Here is a 19,589-nt window from a genome sequence, read left to right on the forward strand (position 1 = left end):
TCTCTCCTTCCTCCCTCTCGACAGGGGGGAACGAGATAAGAGAGACAGACAGTGAGAAAGATAAAAGAGAGAGAGACAGACAGACAGAGAGAGAGAAAGAGGGAGGGAGGCTAACAAACAGAAAGACAGGGAGAGAGAGAGAGAGAGAGAGAGAGAGAGAGAGAGAGAGAGAGAGAGAGAGAGAGAGAGAGAGAGAGAGAGAGAAATGCGGAAGAGGGGTAAAGCAGAGGAGTGGGTAGTAATCCTCGTCTGAGCATGGGAGACCACCCGTGAAGGTACCCGGCCATGCGTAGCAGCGGCGGACCCAGTCCCCCATTAGAGGGTGTTGCTCAGTGTGTGTTCCCATGTAATCAACTAAGCCAGATTACCAGGCCACATTTAGCTCCTCCATGGTTGGAAAGACTGCAGACAGAAACTGAAGAAGCTACAGATGCCTTGAGGTCATACTCAGGGAGAGTTTACTCTATGACTAAAGAGAAATGAGGTAATAGTTGACTTGTATGGTGTCCATATTAGGCCAGTCTCAGAAGGAGTTGCTATGGCTGTCCTAATATGGACGCCGTAATACTGCAGGTTAAGAAAGTCCACGTAACGATTTAGAACTAAGGCCAGGAATTTTGGCCTGACTATGTGACCCGCGGGAAAAACTGGGCCCAAGTTATAATGACGTTAATACCACCGGTAGGGTGACATGGAGAGCGTTCAAACGTCCTAACTATGCTATCATCATGGGGTTTAAATCTGCTGTTCTAATCCATCATAAAGTTTTTGGGGAAAGTATTTTGTCAATCTTTGCCAGTTCCTTATGGAAGAATAATGGTCTGCTCTCTAAAGCAAAGTATTGTCTCTCAAACATTTTCGGAGGGCCATTACAATATGCATTGTGCTTGCATTCTTGGGAGTAAATGCCTCATCTATCACCGGGCTCCTATTCATCTCAGGGACATGGTATCTCGGGAAGGTGCAGAATGATCATAAAGTATTGCTTTTCCTCCCTTCCATTAATAAAGGTGCACTACTTCATTTCTTTCGGTACGCGCAAAGGCCTGTGTCAGCACAACCTATCAGCAGCATGTTCTCACCGCCACTCCTCAGTGGCTGGGGCCATTTGAACTGTGCCCGCCACACCGCCCATCAGAAAGATGCACAGACGTTTGAGTCTGAGTGATTTCTGGCACAAGGCGCAATTATGAAAACGTGCCATCCAGGGAAGTCATCATGACAAATGGAACAGTGGACACGTGCTAACAGGTAACAGGCGATGCAACGTTTACAGGGTTGGCGAGAGCAAAGACGACACATGGTGTCGTTTTGCTTTGGTTGTGCATGGCGAATGTATCTGGTGTGATAAAAGTAGCCAGATAGGTGCATGAATAAAAGGCAAAAATTCCCACTTAAGAGGACAAGAGAGAGAGAGGAAAGGGCCAAGTGACTGTTGTCGTCTACCACCACTGTTGTCGGGTGTCGCATCCTTGCAGCCCACTGTGGCCCTTATTGAAAGCTCTCCGCTAAATGGGGTTAACTTCCATTTTCTGGTTTTGATATTTTTGCAGCATGGACAAACCACACAACGGCTATCAGTGCGTGTTTCGGGTGCATTCGGGGGGAAAAAGCAGAGGAGACCAGGGCCCTGTTTGCCCTCGTCTTTTTCAACTGGCACTCTGCGGGGAGTTTTTGGTAACACGGTCATAAACACGTCATAATAATACAAGCTGACATAACTTGTCATAACCTGTCATAATGTGGTCATAACACTGGCATGACCCATATATTTACACCTGTTGTGACATATATTGCGTAGATTTTAAAGCTGGTTATGACATAAGAGTTTTTTTCCCTGCCAAGAAGTTTCCTTTTTGTTTGAAATGTTGTCCCTTAAAACCTTTGTTTTGTTGTAATGAAAAGTATATTACATAGCCTACATGTCAACAGTATGTTTATGGTGTAATGGAATGTTTTGCCTTGTGTGGTAGGTTTTGTGGGTTTTGGCACTCTTATATAGGTGTCATAACCAGCCATAAAATAAAACAATCATGTCACAACAGGTCTAAATATATGTGTCATGACAGTGTTATGACCATATTATAACCTGTCATATTATAATATAACCATAGCCAGATAACGTGTTATGACGATGGGTGTTAAAGTGTTACTGAGTTGGTAAATTGGGGATATTCCGTAAAGCTTTAACAATCTCACGGTATCAGATCAAGCCCCAGTTGGCACAGGAAGGAAGATAGAGGTAAAAGGAGAGGAAAACATACACCAGAAAAGGGGAATTGGTAGCTGTGAGACAACGATGACCTAAATCTGTTTTTTCCCCTTGCACTTTGCAAAAAAAGAAGAGCGATCGAGAAAATTGAGGAGATGCACGCTGAAACGTCATTAGACAAGACTACCAGCTTCCCAGTATCATTATCACCACAAGCCTATTTTCAGCTCTCTGAATTCTGCGGAGGCACACCGATAGACCCCACTGCTTTCATGTGCAGCACACTGAAGGGAGCGCCTCGCCACCCAGGAGTGGGCCCTCAGAGTGCTCTGCTGATTAAATCAATTTATTTCATGATTTTTCCAGGGACTGCCTCCCTCCATCTTTAATGAGAGCTGATAACAGCTTGAGGATCTGAGAGGGGGTAATTTAAGGAAGTGTAACAACACGCCACCAGGAATTATACTATCTCTGGTATATCTCTCTAATAGCGGCATGTTCTGAATTGGTGTCATAGTATACCTTGAGCCCCACTTTTTGAACGTGCTGGAATAAGCATTAGATAGGCTATACATTGTTATTTGTATCGGTAGTGCTATGATTTGACCATTGTGGAGGAAACATGGAGTCTTATCTGCATTATAGGGTGATTGGATATGTATTTGGGGGAACGGATTGTATTGTATTCAGTATATGCTCCCCTCGGCTAATGCCTTTGTTGCCTGTGATGTTACTTTCCAGTGCATGCCCACAAAGAATGCTTTAATCAAAAGGCAAGGCAACACAAAGGCCAGGGAGAAAAATAGATCTGAGTGAGGTTATACAATGATATAGTGAGAGAGAAGTAGAGAAAGTAGAGAAAAAAGCATCCACTTGCATTCAAAAGGAGTGAGGTCCAGGTAGAGAGGCAATGAAATGCGTATCCCCGGGGGGGGGGGGGGGGGGTGGATGACTCCCCCACAGGGAATGAATCCTCCATTCCCACTGCTCAAAGGAAACACACCGCTGTGGACACCTGACCTGCAATCCCAACTCCACAAACACACACGTGCTTGCACACCTGTGTGCGCACACACATTCACATGAAAAAAATACTACAGTTTACTATAGAATACAACAGTACTTACTGTAGAATTCTGTAGTAAACTGTAGCATACTGTATAATACTATACTGCACACGGTAGTATCCCTCGATCATGTGTAGTATTTATTATAACATTTTGTTGTATACTGTAGAATACTACAGTTTTATCCACAAAAAAACACTGTAGTAAATACTACAGTAATGTCTGCATAAACACTGCAGTTCGCAAAAACACTACAGTTTTTAACTTTAGTAATATCCACTCTCTCTACCTCTCTCTCTCACTATATCATTGTATAACCTCACTCAGATATATTTCTCCCCCTGGCCTTCGTGTTGCCTTGCCTTTTGATTAAAGCAAGGGCGTGTCAGTAGCATTTCACAGTAAGGTCTACACTTGTTGTATTCAGCGCATGTGACAAATAAAGTTTGATTTGATTATTTAATTTGCATATACCCTGCCTATTCCCCTCCCCATATCCCAATGTGTGCCACCCATAAGGGACAAATCTACATGCCAAAAATACACTGTATTCAGTATTGTGTTCCCTACAGGTTATAGAAAACAGTAGAGGATCTGTTCAGATCCCAGTCCTACCCACCCACAGGTTATGGCAAATGTGTCAAGTAGTTTTCCTCAAGGAGAAAACCCCTGCTTCTATGTCAAAGAAAATCAAACAAAATAACTACAGTAAATACTACAGTAATGTCTGCAAAAACACTACATTAAATACTACAGTATACTAGTGTCTGTAGAAACACTACAGTAAATACTACAGTCCGCAAAAATACTAAAGTAAATACTACCAGTGGGGAACCATCAGTGCCTTCTAGGCCAGAGAAGGCCTAAGGATTTATAAAAAAATATATATTTCTGTAATTAAATTTCTATTTAATTTCTAAATAATCTGTACAATAATTGTAATAATTTTCAGATTTCATCTCTTAATTTTGTGTTGGAAAGAAAAGGGTTAATACTGGGCAGAAAAATCTAGCTAGCTCAGCCAGCCAATGGCTAGGCCTTCAGAAGCTGGACAGAAGGCCTCTGCCATTCAACTGTATTAGAGTAGAATTTTGGAGTGACAGTGGAATGAACCAATCACCTTTTGACCCTCAATGGGTGGGACCATTTAAAGAAAAGTGATGGGTCTAGGCCTTCTCGAAGAGCGCAAGAGGAAATTAATTCATAACACAGAATAACAAAGCTGATAAACAGCCAATACAGTAGGTGGCGTCAATACACTAATAGGTTGTATAGTCTTCCATAAAACTTTGAAGAAGAAGAAGAGAGCGGAAGAGGAAATAATCAGTAGATTTCAACGTGAACGCTAGTAACTTTAGCTAGCGTGCGTTGTAGTAGTGTGGCAATGTTAGCTAGCGTGCGTTGTAGTAGTGTGGCAATGTTAGCTAGCGTGTGTTGTAGTAGTGTGACAGTGTTAGCTAGCGTGTGTTGTAGTAGTGTGACAGTGTTAGCTAGCGTGTGTTGTAGTAGTGTGACAATGTTAGCTAGCGTGTGTTGTAGTAGTGTGGCAATGTTAGCTAGCGTGTGTTGTAGTAGTGTGGCAATGTTAGCTAGCTTGTGTTGTAGTGTGACAATGGCGACTGCAGCAGCTGTTTTCAACTTCAAGGTGAATGTTGTTGCTAATTTGTTAGCATCACCTTTTTCAAGATTAACTTTCAAACTTTGTTTACAAATGATCATAATCTGGTGTGTGACTGTTTTTTGTTGCAGCGTTTAGCTATCTCTTTGAAAATAATGACGGTGAAACATTGTTGCATTTCAACTTTAGATCAACGAATAGTGTGATGAACATTATAAAATATATTTGCAATAGGAAGTAATAGCTGGTTTGTTAATTTCATTTTGGACACGAAATGGTTATGCTTTTGTATTGGTATGATTTCATGGAGCCTACTGGAGTGAATGGGCTGCATATTCTTTAACATTATTTGATGCTGTGTGTGACTGCTGTCGCCTGTCTATCAACCGTCTCTATGTGTTTGACCAAAATGTTCTCTCCTTCAGCACCATGGAGTGCACAGGTATTACAGTCGCTGTCCTTTCAGCACCATGAGCCTGTCACCTTTGATGTGACACTGTTGTTGTTGCTATTGGTGATAGTGTGATAGTTGTGTTGGCTACCATAAATTGTGTAAACGGTGCAATATTTTATGCTGTGTGTCTGTCATGTTGTATCCATGCCGGTTCTGTCTCTGTGTGTGCGGCAGCCCGAAGCGTGGCTGTTTGATTCATTCATGATGTCATCAAAAGAACTAGAACTAGAATGGTCCGAATACAGAAGATATAATGTCGGGCACATTAAGTGATGCTATGTTTTCTGTTATTTTCTTGATATTTTTGTTTGATACAACATATTGGAAGATTTTTGGTCCCGCTGAAGGCCTAGGTCCTATAGACACTATTCGCCACTGAATACTACAATATATTACAGTCTGCAAAAACACTACTGTAATTACTATAGTATAGTAATTATTGGCAGGTAGCCTAACTGTTAGAGCATTGGGCCGGTAACCAAAAGATTGCTAGTTCGATTCCCTGAGCTGACAAGGTGAAAAATCTGTCGCTCTGCCCTTGATCATGGCAGTTAACCCCCCACAACAACAGCTCCCCGGGTGCCCAAAGTGGCAGCCCCCCGTATCTCTCTGATTCAGAGGGGTTGGATTAAAAGCAGAAGTGTTTCAGTTGGACCTTGTGTGCAATTGACGATAAAAATAAATGTAATCCTTTAATCCTTTTTAATACAAGATTTCGCCAATAGACATGGTCGCTTGGTTCCTGGCTCCTAATTTTCACAAATATTTCGCTACACGCATAATAACATCTGCTAAATTTGTGTATGTGACCAATAACATTTTATTTGAATATAGTACTTTTTTACTACAGTATTTAAACTATAGCAAACTCAAAATACTACAGTATACTACAGCAATGTCCGCAAAAACCCTTCTACCCGTGTACCCTTGTAAAACTGACCATCCTACCAATCCTCGACTTCGGTGATGTCATTTACAAAATAGCCTCCAATACCCTACTCAATAAATTGGATGCAGTCTATCACAGTACCACCCGTTTTGTCACCAAAGCCCCATATACTACCCATCACTGCGACCTGTACGCTCTCGTTGGCTGGCCCTCGCTTCATACTCGTCGCCAAACCCACTGGCTCCAGGTCATCTACAAGACCCTGCTAGGTAAAGTCCCCCCTTATCTCAGCTCGCTGGTGACCATAGCAGCACCCACCTGTAGCACGCGCTCCAGCAGGTATATCTCTCTGGTCACCCCCAAAACCAAATCTTCCTTTGGCCGCCTCTCCTTCCAGTTCTCTGCTGCCAATGACTGGAACGAACTACAAAAATCTCTGAAACTGGAAACACTTATCTCCCTCACTAGCTTTAAGCACCAGCTGTCAGAGCAGCTCACAGATTACTGCACCTGTACATAGCCCATCTATAATTTAGCCCAAACAACTACCTCTTTCCCTACTGTATTTATTTATTTTGCTCCTTTGCACCCCATTATTTCTCTCTACTTTGCACATTCTTCCACTGCAAATCTACCATTCCAGTGTTTTACTTGCTATATTGTATTTACTTCGCCACCATGGCCTTTTTTTTTGCCTTCACCTCCCTTATCTCACCTCACTTGCTCACATTGTATATAGACTTATTTTTCTACTGTATTATTGACTTTGTTTTACTCCATGTGTAACTCTGTGTTGTCGCAATTGTAAATGAGAACGTGTTCTCAACTTGCCTACCTGGTTAAATAAAGGTGAAATAAAATTCATAAATAAAAAACACTACAGTGAATACTATCGTATTTATTCATGTGGGGTACATGCGTGCACACACACACGCCAAACCCATCTCTGTCCACACATCCAAACACATCCACACACAGTCACTCTCTACTCCCAGAAGACAAATAAGATAGACCTACTCCCTCTTGGCACAGGGGTGAAAACATACAGGCTGAAAAATATATGAGCTGTTTTGAAGTAGTTACTGTGTGGTCAGTACTGCTGCAGGGGGAAAAGACCCCCCCCCCCCCCCCCACACACACACACACACATATATATATATACACACACACACACACACAAATAAATAAACTGGCACAAACTGTTTGAAGTGCTAACTCTTGGGCTGGCTGCTTATCTCCCCTGAAGTATTTTGGCTCTCTAATCCATCTCTGTAACTCAGCCTCTTCACAGGCTGCTTCCTGCCTGAGCGCCGCAGCACAGCCCCAAATCCTCTGGTAATGCGGTCTTCCTGGGCTGTTTCATTGGAGATAACGTAGGCCTCCCCATTTCGCCATCACACCATGACAGCTTCACTCTTTCTCTTTTGCTTCCCTAGGCCCCCAACACAGTTATAGTGGGGGCCCACCTCTGGCCCCACCTCTAATGGCTCTCTACTTCTCTGTAGGGGCCCCCATATACTCACAGACTGATGATCTGGTCAGCTGCACCAGATAAGCAATGGTGGACTCACAGGTAGGTATTGAGTCCACGAACCAAGGGAGGAATTATATTCTGTGTGACTGTTTTTTACTTACTTCACTAAGCCAGGGAGAAAGAGAGAGAGGGAGAGAGAGATAGAGAGTGAGATGGGAGAGAGAGAGAGAGAAAACAAGAAATGGGGGGGGGGAGTGTGAGACACCGAGTGAGTGAGAGAGAGTGAGATGGATAGAGAGAATCTACTGAGCTTCTTGCTGTCAGCTAAATGAGCGCCCATCAAGCCGCAGTCCAAGTGATTTTGGTTCATGCCATTTATATATTTGCTGAAAGTCAACTAAAGCAACTTTAAATGGCTTGTGGAAAGGAGATGTGCAAACCACTTACAGTTACAAGTAGAGCATCAACATTTACCTGGAAAGAACCACGCTCTTCTCAACATAAACGGTTTCAGCAGCCTATCATCTCTGACTTGCTCTAACAAGTACGGAAATGAAAATATAATTAATGAAGATTTGTATCCGGGATGTATACTTCGAAAATGGTATACTTGGAGGTATACTTGGAAATGGAAATGTGGATATATGTGACCCGTTTCAGGAAACTAGGCGTATGTCGCAAGTCACAACTTCACAGGAGAGCCATTTGAATGTTGTTGTTTTTTTTTAAAGCAATATGCGTTTTTGGGCAGAAATGCCTTCTGGAACATGTGAACTTTCATGTGCCTTAATAACAAACTTGTATCTGTAAATATGAATAAAATTGTTAAATTACGAGCCTTGTTACTTAAGCCACAGAAAAAGTCAGCAACCTTCCCACAAGCCATAATTGGTTGAGATAATGAGTGGGCAGTACATGCCGAGAGAGGAGTTCGGATTGGTCTGCCATATAGAAGGATTCTGTCTATTTGAACTGGTCAGTCAGTGTTGGTAATCCTGTTGAACGCGGCTTTAACATTTTTTTTATTGTGTAGTAGAGCTGCATAAGTGTTGCTCTCCACTTTCTGGAGGATCGAGATTTGTAATCAGTGGAATTAGATTATGATAGCTAAAGAGATAGGGAAGACACCTGTCTCCGGATCACATCTTCAAACTAAGGGCAACCGTGGCATGGCATCCGTGACAGGGAGACGCGTCCATTTTCAGATTTTACACGTTTCTAATTTTGACAGAAAGTGGTGTCATTTCAAGCTAAAGTGTACTGTTAGCTAGCTAGCTAACATTAGCTGGCTGGCTCCCTAGCTAACGTTACTTGTATGACATTAGTCGTATCCCAGAACCGTGACATGTGGGATCTCACACGTGGGTTCACTGTTTACCTAGCTAGTTAGCTACATGTCTTAAGATAATGTGTACTGTTAGCTAGCTATCTAACGTTAGCTAGCTGGCTCCCTAGCTAATGTTACATGTATGATGTTATTATTCGTATCCCAGAGCCGTTTGCTTTGCCAGTTAGAGCCTAATGTTAGCAAGCTAACATTGAATCTGATGGTTAGCTCCCAGCAGATTCATGCAGGGTAGTAACGACATGATTTGGCACTATGTTCATTGTTGTTTAACTAGCTAACACTAGCTGGCTGGCTCATTCGAGTTCCAACAGGTATATTTCACTGGTCATCCCCAAAGCCAACACCTCGTTTGGTCGCCTTTCCTTCCAGTTCTCTGCTGACAATGACTGGAACTGTCACGCCCTGGCAATAGAGAGGTTTTTATTCTCTATTTTGGTTAGGCCAGGGTGTGACTAGTGTGGGCATTCTAGTTTCTTTATTTCTATGTTTTCTATTTCTTTGTGTTTGGCCGGGTGTGGTTCTCAATCAGAGGCAGCTGTCTATCGTTGTCTCTGATTGAGAACCATACTTAGGTAGCCCTTTTTTCCACCTGTTTTTGTGGGAAGTGTACTTTTGTTTAGGGCACTTAGCCTTTAGCTTCACGGTTTGTTTTTGTAGTGTTTGTTGTTTTGTTCGGCGTCATCTTTTATTCAATAAAAGAAAATGTATGCTCACCACGCTGCACCTTGGTCCACGGCCGTGACAGGAACGAATTGCAAAAATCACTGAAGTTGGAGACTTATATCTCCTTCACTAACTTTAAGCATCAGCTGTCAGAGCAGCTTACCGATCGCTGCAGCTGTACACAGCCCATCTGTAAATAGCCCATCCAACCAACCAAATACCTACCTCATCCCCATATTTGTTTTTGTTTTTCTTCTCTTTTGCACACCAGTATTTCTACTTGCACATCCTCATCTGCACATCTATCACTCCAGTGTAAATTGCTAAGTTGTAATTACTTCGCCACTATTGGCCTATTTAGTGCCTTACCTCCTTACTTAATTTGTAAACACTGTATACATATTTTTCTATTGTGTTATTGACTGTACGATTGTTTATCCCATGTGTAACTCTTTGTTGTTTTTGTCACACTGCTTTGCTTTATCTTGGCCAGGTCGCAGTTGTAAATGAGAACGTGTTCTCAATTGGCCTACCTAGTTAAAAAAAGGTGCTAACGTTATGTGATGTGTGTTCTTACACATTGTTTACCTAGCTAGGTTAATTTTTTACCTAGCTAGCTACATGTCTTAAGCTAAAGTGTACAGTCAGTAAACGTCGGCAAAAAAGCGTAATGAAATTGTTGCCAGCAGAGCTGGTTAGGCTGTTTTCATGTTATCCTGAGGTAAACAAATCATTGGCCAGAGCGTCAAGTGTGCGCCCTGAATGCGCCGAGCGCAAAACGAGATGGGTGGGGCCAAAGCTTAAGAGGGTGTGAACGCTGTTGAATGGGTGTAGACAAAGAAGAGCTCATCATTCGATACCAAAATATTCAATGGCCATTTTCTCAAAAGTGAGTTTACAAGTTGATCAACTTTCAAAGGAGAATTACATCCCCATTGTTCATCAAAAATGCAGTGTCTGATATACCATTTTGTAGCTCTGAGTCTACTTTTATCCAATGTAAAAAACACAATTTCAAATGTTGCTACATAAGACCATATGCAGGTGGAGAGTCACATATTTTAAACAAATATCTACAGCCACTATGGAATGCAGCACCAGAAAAGTCTCTAATGTACAAGAGGAGTATGTTGGAGTCATAGAATTAGGAATTAGAATACTCATAGTAATAATTAGTCATGTACAGTAATAGGATCTCTATGGCTGGAGTACTGAAAGGTTATGATGTCATAGTGTCTTGACATATCACATGCTGTAGATCTCTACCATCACTTCTCTGCAGATGGGGGGAGGTAACTGTCAAGGTCTGCAACAAACCCTTCTCTTCCTCTCCTTGCCTGCGTCCCACATGGCACCCTATTCCCTTTAAAGTGCATTACTTTTGACGAGGGCCCATAGGGACTTCCCCACTACCTATTAATAAATGAGTCATGGCTCCACTGAATTATTCTCTCATGCCTCCACTGCCCTCTTCACATGAAAGATGACTTAACTGACTGACCTGGCGCTGGATATTCAACTACAGGAGAGCGCCTTGGGGGAGCCCAGAGGACAGAGTTAGGGAGACAGGTGGAGCGTGTCACGTACAGTGCCTGACACACACACACACGAAAGAACGACGCATACACACACATGTGCATGCAAACACGGCACACACAGGCGTGCAAAGACACACACACACAGGTCATTATGATTGTGCTGAGGATTGGTGTGAGGAGGACGATAGCTCGGCACTTCAAGTGGTTGTCACACAGCCCATAATTGCAGTGTCCATATTATGACAGCATCTGTCAAGAGAATGGCTCAGTAGCTGTCATTACTAGTAAGTAAACGTTGGCATCATAGATATCACTGTCTCACACTTCACAGAAGTCATTCATGTTTGTCAGTTCATGAGTTCAAGACTGATAATATGTTATTCCTATGTGATGACAGGTTCTTAAGACTCAGATAAAAAGGCCTTGTAGCTGCACCATTGATGAAAAAGTCTTCTTTCAACCCTCTTGAATTGTTTTTAAATGGTAAAGCCCCAGAGGATAGATTTTTACTTTAAAATACAATATTTTAACATGTTAACAATGTTTTTTAGTGTGACAGTTCCATGTATAGCCATGGAAAGGTGTAGCTTATATTGCAACAAAAATATTTGAAATGCATATATTGCATTACATTGTCATTTAAACATATTTTAACCAAGTATGTGCTGGTTCAAAAGCTGGTTTGAAATGCATTTTCAGGTTACAATCTAACACATTTGAATGAAAACGGAACATATTAAGATGTTCATTAGGGCTTGCCATGAGGCTGAGAGAAAAGGTCGCTGTTTTAGAACAAATTTCCTGCTATTATACACATTTTGTCATGAGGTTGAGAGAAAAAGTGGCAGTTTTAAAGCTAATGTCCTGTCATATTTTTTTTAAATGCATGGCTTATGAAATTTTCATATGCTATATTGGTTCCCGACCACTGGAGGAAACTCAACCCCCCAAAATTAAAACAATTAAAATTGTCAGCCCCACTCACACTGGGGTTTAATATTTTCCAATCTGAAAATAAATCACTTTTCTCCCGGATAACCCAGTATTTCCCGGCAAAAGCAGAAGGGTCATTCTAAAGCATATAAAACCATCGTACAGAATCATGTGCCGTTCTAAGGTGTATTTTATATAAAATCTTACATTTTCTTATTGCATTCGTTATCATTCATTAGCCTAAAAACCTATACTTACTCTAAAGCAATAAAGTCAATGATCATCTCTCAAGCCAAGTCTTGTTTTAAATGTTTATTTATGTCGTTGGGGTTTTGAAACAACCTGAATCACCTGATTCCTGCAGATTCTTGCTTACAAGCACCAGTGACTCGGTCTATAAAAAAGTGGTCAGATGGGGGCCTCCCGGGTGGCGCAGTGGTCTAGGGCACTGCATCGCAGTGCTAACTGCGCCACCAGAGTCTCTGGGTTCGCCCCCAGGCTCTGTCGCAGCCGGCCGCGACCGAGAGGTCCGTGGGGCGACGCACAATTGGGCTAGCGTCGTCCGGGTTAGGGAGGGTTTGGCCGGTAGGATTCCCTTGTCTCATCGCGCTCCAGCGACTCCTGTGGCGGGCTGGGCGCAGTGCGCGCTAGCCAAGGGGGCCAGGTGCACGGTGTTTCCTCCGACACATTGGTGCGGCTGGCTTCCGGGTTGGAGGCGCGCTGTGTTAAAGAAGCAGTGCGGCTTGGTTGGGTTGTGCCTCGGAGGACGCATGGCTTTCGACCTTCGTCACTCCCGAGCCCGTACGGGAGTTGTAGCGATGAGACAAGATAGTAATTACTAGCGATTGGATACCACGAAAATTGGGGAGAAAAGGGGATTTTTTTTTTTTTTTTTAATAAAAAAATAACAAATTAAAAAAAACAGAAAATTAAAATAAAAAAAAAAGTGGTCAGATGAAGCAGATGCTAAACTACAGGACTGTTTCGCTATCACAGACTGGAACATGTTCCGGGATTCTTCCGATGACATTGAGGAATACAACACATCAGTCACTGGCTTTATCAATAAGTGCATCGAGGACGTCGTCCCCACAGTGACTGTATGTACATACCCCAACCAGAAGCCATGGATTACAGGCAACATTCGTACTGAGCTAAAGAGTAGAGCTGCCGCTTTCAAGGTACCGGACTCTAACCCGGAAGCTTACAAGAAATCCCGCTATGCCCTGCGACGAACCATCAAACAGGCAAAGCTTCAATACAGGGCTAAGATTGAATCATACTACACTGGCTCCGATGCTCGTCGGATGTGGCAGGGCTTGCACACTATTACAGACTACAAAGGGAAGCACAGCCGCGAGCTGCCCGGTGACACGAGCCTACCAGACGAGCTAAATCATTTCTATGCTCGCTTCGAGGCAAGCAACACTGAGGCATGCATGAGATCAGCTGTTCCGGACGACTGTGTGATCACGCTCTCCGTAACCAATGTGAGTAAGACCTTTAAACAGGTCAGTGCACAAGGCTGCGGGGCCAGATGGATTACCAGGACGTGTGCTCCGGGCATGTGCTGACCAACTGGCAGGTGTCTTCAGTGACATTTTCAACATGTCCCTGATTGAGTCTGTAATACCTACATGTTTCAAGCAGACCACCATAGCCCCTGTGCCCAAGAACACAAAGGCAACCTGCCTAAATGACTACAGACCCATAGCACTCACGTCCGTAGCCATGAAGTGCTTTGAAAGGCTGGTAATGGCTCACATCAACACCCTTATCCCAGAAACCCTAGACCCACTCCAATTTGCATACCACCCAAACAGATCCACAGATGATGCCATCTCTATTGCACTCCACACTGCCCTTTCCCACCTGGACAAAAGTAACACCTATGTGAGAATGCTATTCATTGACTACAGCTCAGCGTTCAACACCATAGTACCCTCAAAGCTCATCACTAAGCTAAGGAACCTGGGACTACACACCTCCCTCTACAACTGGATCGTGGACTTCCTGACGGGCCGCCCCCAGGTGGTGAGGGTAGGTAGCAACACATCTGCCACGCTGATCCTCAACACTGGAGCTCCCCAGGGGTGCGTGCTCAGTCCCCTCCTGTGCTCCCTATTCAACCACGACTGCATGGCCAGGCACGACTCCAACACCATCATTAAGTTTGCAGACGACACAACAGTGGTAGGCCTGATCACCGACAACGACGAGACAGCCTATAGGGAGAAGGTCAGAGACATGGCCGGATGGTGCCAGAATAACAACCTATCCCTCAACGTAACCAAGACTAAGGAGATGATTGTGGACTACAGGAAAAGGAGCACCGAGCACGCCCCCATTCTCATCGACGGGGGCTGTAGTGGAGCAGGTTGAGAGCTTCAAGATCCTTGTGTTCATATCAACAACAAACTGACATGGTCCAAACACACCAAGACATTCGTGAAGAGGGCACAACAAAGCCTATTCCCCTTCAGGAAACTAAAAAGATTTGGCATGGGTCCTGAGATCCTCAAAAGGTTCTACAGCTGCAACATCAAGAGCATCCTGACCGGTTGCATCACTGCCTGGTATGGTAATTGCTCGGCCTCCGACCGCAAGGCACTTTAGAGGGTAGTGCGTACGGCGTAGTACATCACTGGTGCATTGCTGCCTGCCATCCAGTACCTCTACACCAGGTGGTGTCAGAGGAAGGCCCTAAAAATTGTCAAAGACCCCAGCCACCCAGGTCATAGACTGTTCTCTCTATTACCGCATGGCAAGCGGTACTGGAGTGCCAAGTCTAGGACAAAAAGGCTTCTCAACAGTTTTTACCCCCAAGCCATAAGACTCCTGAACAGGTAACCAAATGGTTACCCGGACTATCTGCATTGTGTCCCACCACCCGTCAACCCCTCTTTTACGCTACTGCTACTCTCTGTTCATCATATATGCATAGTCACTTTAACCATACGTACATGTACATACTACCTCAATAAGCCTGACTAACTGGTGTCTGTATATAGCCTTGCTACTGTTATTTTCAAATCTCTTTTTACTGTTGTTTTATGTCTTTACTTACCTACACACACACACACACCTTTTTTTCGCACTACTGGTTAGAGCCTGTAAGTAAGCATTTCACTGCAAGCCCTAAGCCCTACACCTGTTGTATTCGGGGCACGTGACAAATAAACGTAGATTTGATTTGAAAAATAGAACAGGTTCAAATTAACAAAACACTTCATAAAACAAATGTTGGGCCTTCTTCTGGGCCTTCTTCATTAACGCAGGCCTATTCATAGGAATGCTAGGCTATGATAAATAAATCAACACCTGACATACAGTAGGCCAAGAATAAATCAGGATTTTCCCAAATCGGTCAAAACACATAGGCTAGCCTACATCGTATCCAAATATAGCCAGTGTTATAAAAACAATGAGACTTGAGTCTTCTGGCTACACAAACTTGGTGTTGATGCTGAAGAGGAAGATGGAGAACGAGGAAACATAGGCCTACACCCAGTACAAGCTGAGAGGGTAGCTGTGCAGCACAGTAGAGAAAATGAGGAAGATTGCAAGTCAGGGGTCAGTGATTACAAGCTACAGGGGTGAGCTACATGAAGGAAGGGTTTGGGATAAGGCTCAATATGAAATTGGACTGCTTTTATTCATTTTTGAATAAATAAAAGTATAAGCCTATCCTACCGGTAGCTCAAAAGTAGGAGCCAATTTTGTTTGCGTGTGCTACTAACTGCATTTCAAGGTCATGTGTACAGTTTCAGGATAAACAAGGTGTGCGATTTTAATTCATGGTGACTTTGTGTAGCCTACTGTAGGTAAACAACGCACACACTCACAAACACAGAGTTGAGGATTGATCATGCACATAGCAGAGCAGATAAGGCCACAGAGAACTCAGAATTAGACATAGCGTATCATTTAACAGATGACATCATGCTGTTCATAGAAATAATTTACCAGCTTCTCGCAATTATTTATCTTGGGAAACAGGAGTGGGTTTGTGCAGTAAACCTCAGTAACCCATCTCGAGACAAATGTGTATGGGTTAAGGTGGCTTAAGAAGCAAGGCGTTACATGTGAGCGAAAGGACAAATAACTGTCATTGTATATATTATATAGCGTGTACTTGTAACGTCTGCTTCCAACTCACACCATCAAACACGTAGATCCCCTGAACGGAGCTCACTTTCCAGCCCACACTCTCAAACACCTAGATTCCCTGAACGCGGCTCACTCTCCAGATCCCAATCACCTGAATTCTAATCACCTGTTCACACACCATTTAGTTCAGTGCCTCTTTGCACACCATCACTGTGAGGTATTGTTTGTTTTGTGACACGTCTTTCAGAGCGCTGGGTATCCTGTGATTTACTCCTCCTGTGTATGATAGTGAGGCAGGCAAAAACTAACAACACCTTTTGCCTATTCCCTGCCTGTACTTTAGCCTATCGCATTTCCTGTTATCTACCGGATCTATATCAACAGTAAAACAAGTCCTATATGGACATAACCTGAAAGGCCGCTCTGCAAGGATGAAGCCACTGCTCCAAAACCGCCATAAAAAAGCCAGACTACGATTTGCAACTGCACATGGGGACAAAGATCGTACTTTTTGGAGAAATGTCCTCTGGTCTGATGAAACAAAAATAGAACTGTGTGGCCATAATGACCATCATTATGTTTGGAGGAAAAAGGGGGAGGCCTGCAAGCCGAACAAAACCATCCCAACCGTGATGCACGGGGGTGGCAGCATCATGTTGTGTTGGTGCTTTGCTGCAAGAGGGACTGGTGCACTTCACAAAATAGATGGCATCATGAGGAAGGAAAATTGTGTGGATATATTGAAGCAATATCTCAAGACATCAGTCATGAAGTTAAAGCTTGGTTGCAAATGTGTCTTCCAAATTGACAATGACACCAAGCATACTTCCAAAGTTGTGGCAAAATGGCTTAAGGACAACAAAGTCAAGGTATTGGAGTGGCCATCACAAAGACCTGACTTCAATCGTAAAGAAAATTTGTGGGCAGAACTGAAAAAGCGTGTGTGATCAAGGAGGCCTACAAACCTGACTCAGTTACACCAGCTCTGTCAGGAGGAATGGGCCAAAATTCACACAATTTATTGTGGGAAGCTTGTGGAAGGCTACCTGAAACGTTTGACCCAAGTTAAACAATTTAAAGGCAATGCTACCAAATACTAACTGAGTGTATGTAAACATCTGACCCACTGGGAATGTGATGAAAGAAACAAAAGCTGAAACAAATCATTCTCTCTGCTATTATTCTGACATTTCACATTCTTAAAATAAAGTGGTGATCCTAACTGACCTAAAACAGGGAATTTTTACGAGGATTAAATGTCAGGAATTGTGAAAAACTGAGTTTAAACGCATTTGGGTAAAGTGTACTTAAACTTCCGACTTCAACTGTGTATATATATAATGTAGGCACTAATATGTTTCACTATAACTCTGTATAATCAATGTATCTATGCTGTAAAATGATTGTCTCATCACCTCAGAAATTCAGAATAATATACAGTATGAACAGCTTACCTTAAACTGCAAACTGCCCCGACGCTATGACTCATAACACAGTGTCATGGTTGTCATGTTATCATTGAAACCAGGACACGTAAACTAATACAGCTGACTAATAAAGCTTTGCAATATCATAACAGGTCCAGATTTCCTGTCGTCTCAACTGGCTGCACAACATATTAATTAATCCATGTTCCACTTAGCACATTAAGCGATGCAGCATATTGCGTGGCAGCCCCTCCTACATCGCCTTTTGGACACACGCAGGTCTCTCTTGTTGTACATCAGCGTTGCGTTGGCACCCTAGAATTCCCTTGGCTGATGCCAGTTCCATTGAACACCTGAGCTGCCAGCACAGACAGCACAGAAACACCCACTCCCTGGCACGCAACCAAACACATGCACGCGTGCAAGCACACACACCCTCACACACACACACACACAAAAGGTCCCAGGAGGAGTGCATGTTGGGGAGAGACAGATGATGCCGATGGCTCGTGTTCTCAGCTCAACATCCAATCAAAAACAGCCAACACCACCCCAAACACTGAGCCCAGTTTGACTGATACAGGTCGCAGTGGTGGGTAGTATATGTGCCTTTGGTGAAAAAACGGATGGCACTGTGAAAGACTGCATCCAATTTGCTGAGTAGTGTTGGAGGCTATGTTGTAAATGACATCGCCGAAGTCAAGGATCGGTAGGATAGTCAGTTTTACGAGGGTATGTTTGGCAGCATGAGTGAAGGAGGCTTTGCTGCAAAATAGGAAGCCGATTCTAGATTTAACTTTGGATTGGAGATGCTTACTGTGAGTCTGGAGGGAGAGTTTACAGTCTAGCCAGAATCCAAAGGTATTTGTAGTTGTCCACATATTCTAAGTCAGAACCGTCCAGAGTAGTGATTCTTGTCGGGCGGTCGGGTGCGGGCAGCGATCGGTTGAAGAGCATGCATTTAGTTTTACTAGCTTTAAAGAGCAGTTGGAGGCAACGTAAGGAGTGTTGTAAGGCGTTGAAGCTCGTTTGGAGGTTTGTTATCACAGTGTCCAAAGAAGTGCCAGATGTATACAGAAATGTCGTCTGCGTAGAGGTGGATCAAAGAATCATGGATATATACAGAGAAAAGAGTTGGCCCGAGAATTGAACCCTGTGGCACCCCCATAGAGACTGCCAGAGGTCCGGACAACTGGCCCTCCGATTTGACACACTGAACTCTATCTGAGAAGTAGTTGGTAAACCAGGTGAGGCAGTCATTAGAGAAAGCAATCTGTTGAGTCTGCCGATGAGAATACGGTGATTGACAGAGTCGAAAGCCTTGGCCAGGTCGATGAAGACGGCTGCAGAGTACTGTCTTTTATTATTTTAGAAAGAGAGGGTCCAGATTGTCTAGCCCAGCTGATTTGTAGTGATCCAGATTTTGCTGCTCTTTCAGATCATCAGCTGTCTGGATTTGGGTGAAGGAGAAGCAGGGGGGTGGGGGCTTGGGCCAGTTGATGCAGGGGTTGCTGAGCTGTTGGTCGGGGTAGCCAGGTGAAAAGCATGGCCAGCCGTAGAGAAATGCTTATTGAAATTCTCGATTATCATGGATTTATCAGTGGTGGCAGTGTTTCCTATTCTCAGTGCAGTGGGCAGCTGGGAGGAGGTACTCTTATTCTCCATGGACTTTACAGTGTCCCAAAACTTTTTGGAATTAGTGCTGCAGGATGCAAATTTCTGTTTGAAAAAGCTAGCCTTTGCTTTCCTAACTGACTGTGTGTATTGGTTCCTGACTTCCCTGAAAAGTTGCATATCGCGGGGACTATTCGATGCTAGTGCAGTACGCCACAGGGTGTCTTTGTGCTGGTCAAGGG

The 19,589-nt window shown here is 43.5% G+C and overlaps 1 protein-coding gene across 1 annotated transcript in view; it reads right to left on the minus strand.

The window, feature by feature from the left end:
• LOC120065561 (receptor-type tyrosine-protein phosphatase T-like) overlaps nucleotides 1–19,589 on the minus strand; it is a 394,361-nt gene that overhangs the window by 311,456 nt on the left and 63,316 nt on the right. The gene's annotated exons all lie outside the window — the stretch shown is intronic.

This window comes from Salvelinus namaycush, chromosome 20 (genome assembly GCF_016432855.1).
Source record: "Salvelinus namaycush isolate Seneca chromosome 20, SaNama_1.0, whole genome shotgun sequence".
Lineage (NCBI taxonomy): Eukaryota > Metazoa > Chordata > Actinopteri > Salmoniformes > Salmonidae > Salvelinus > Salvelinus namaycush.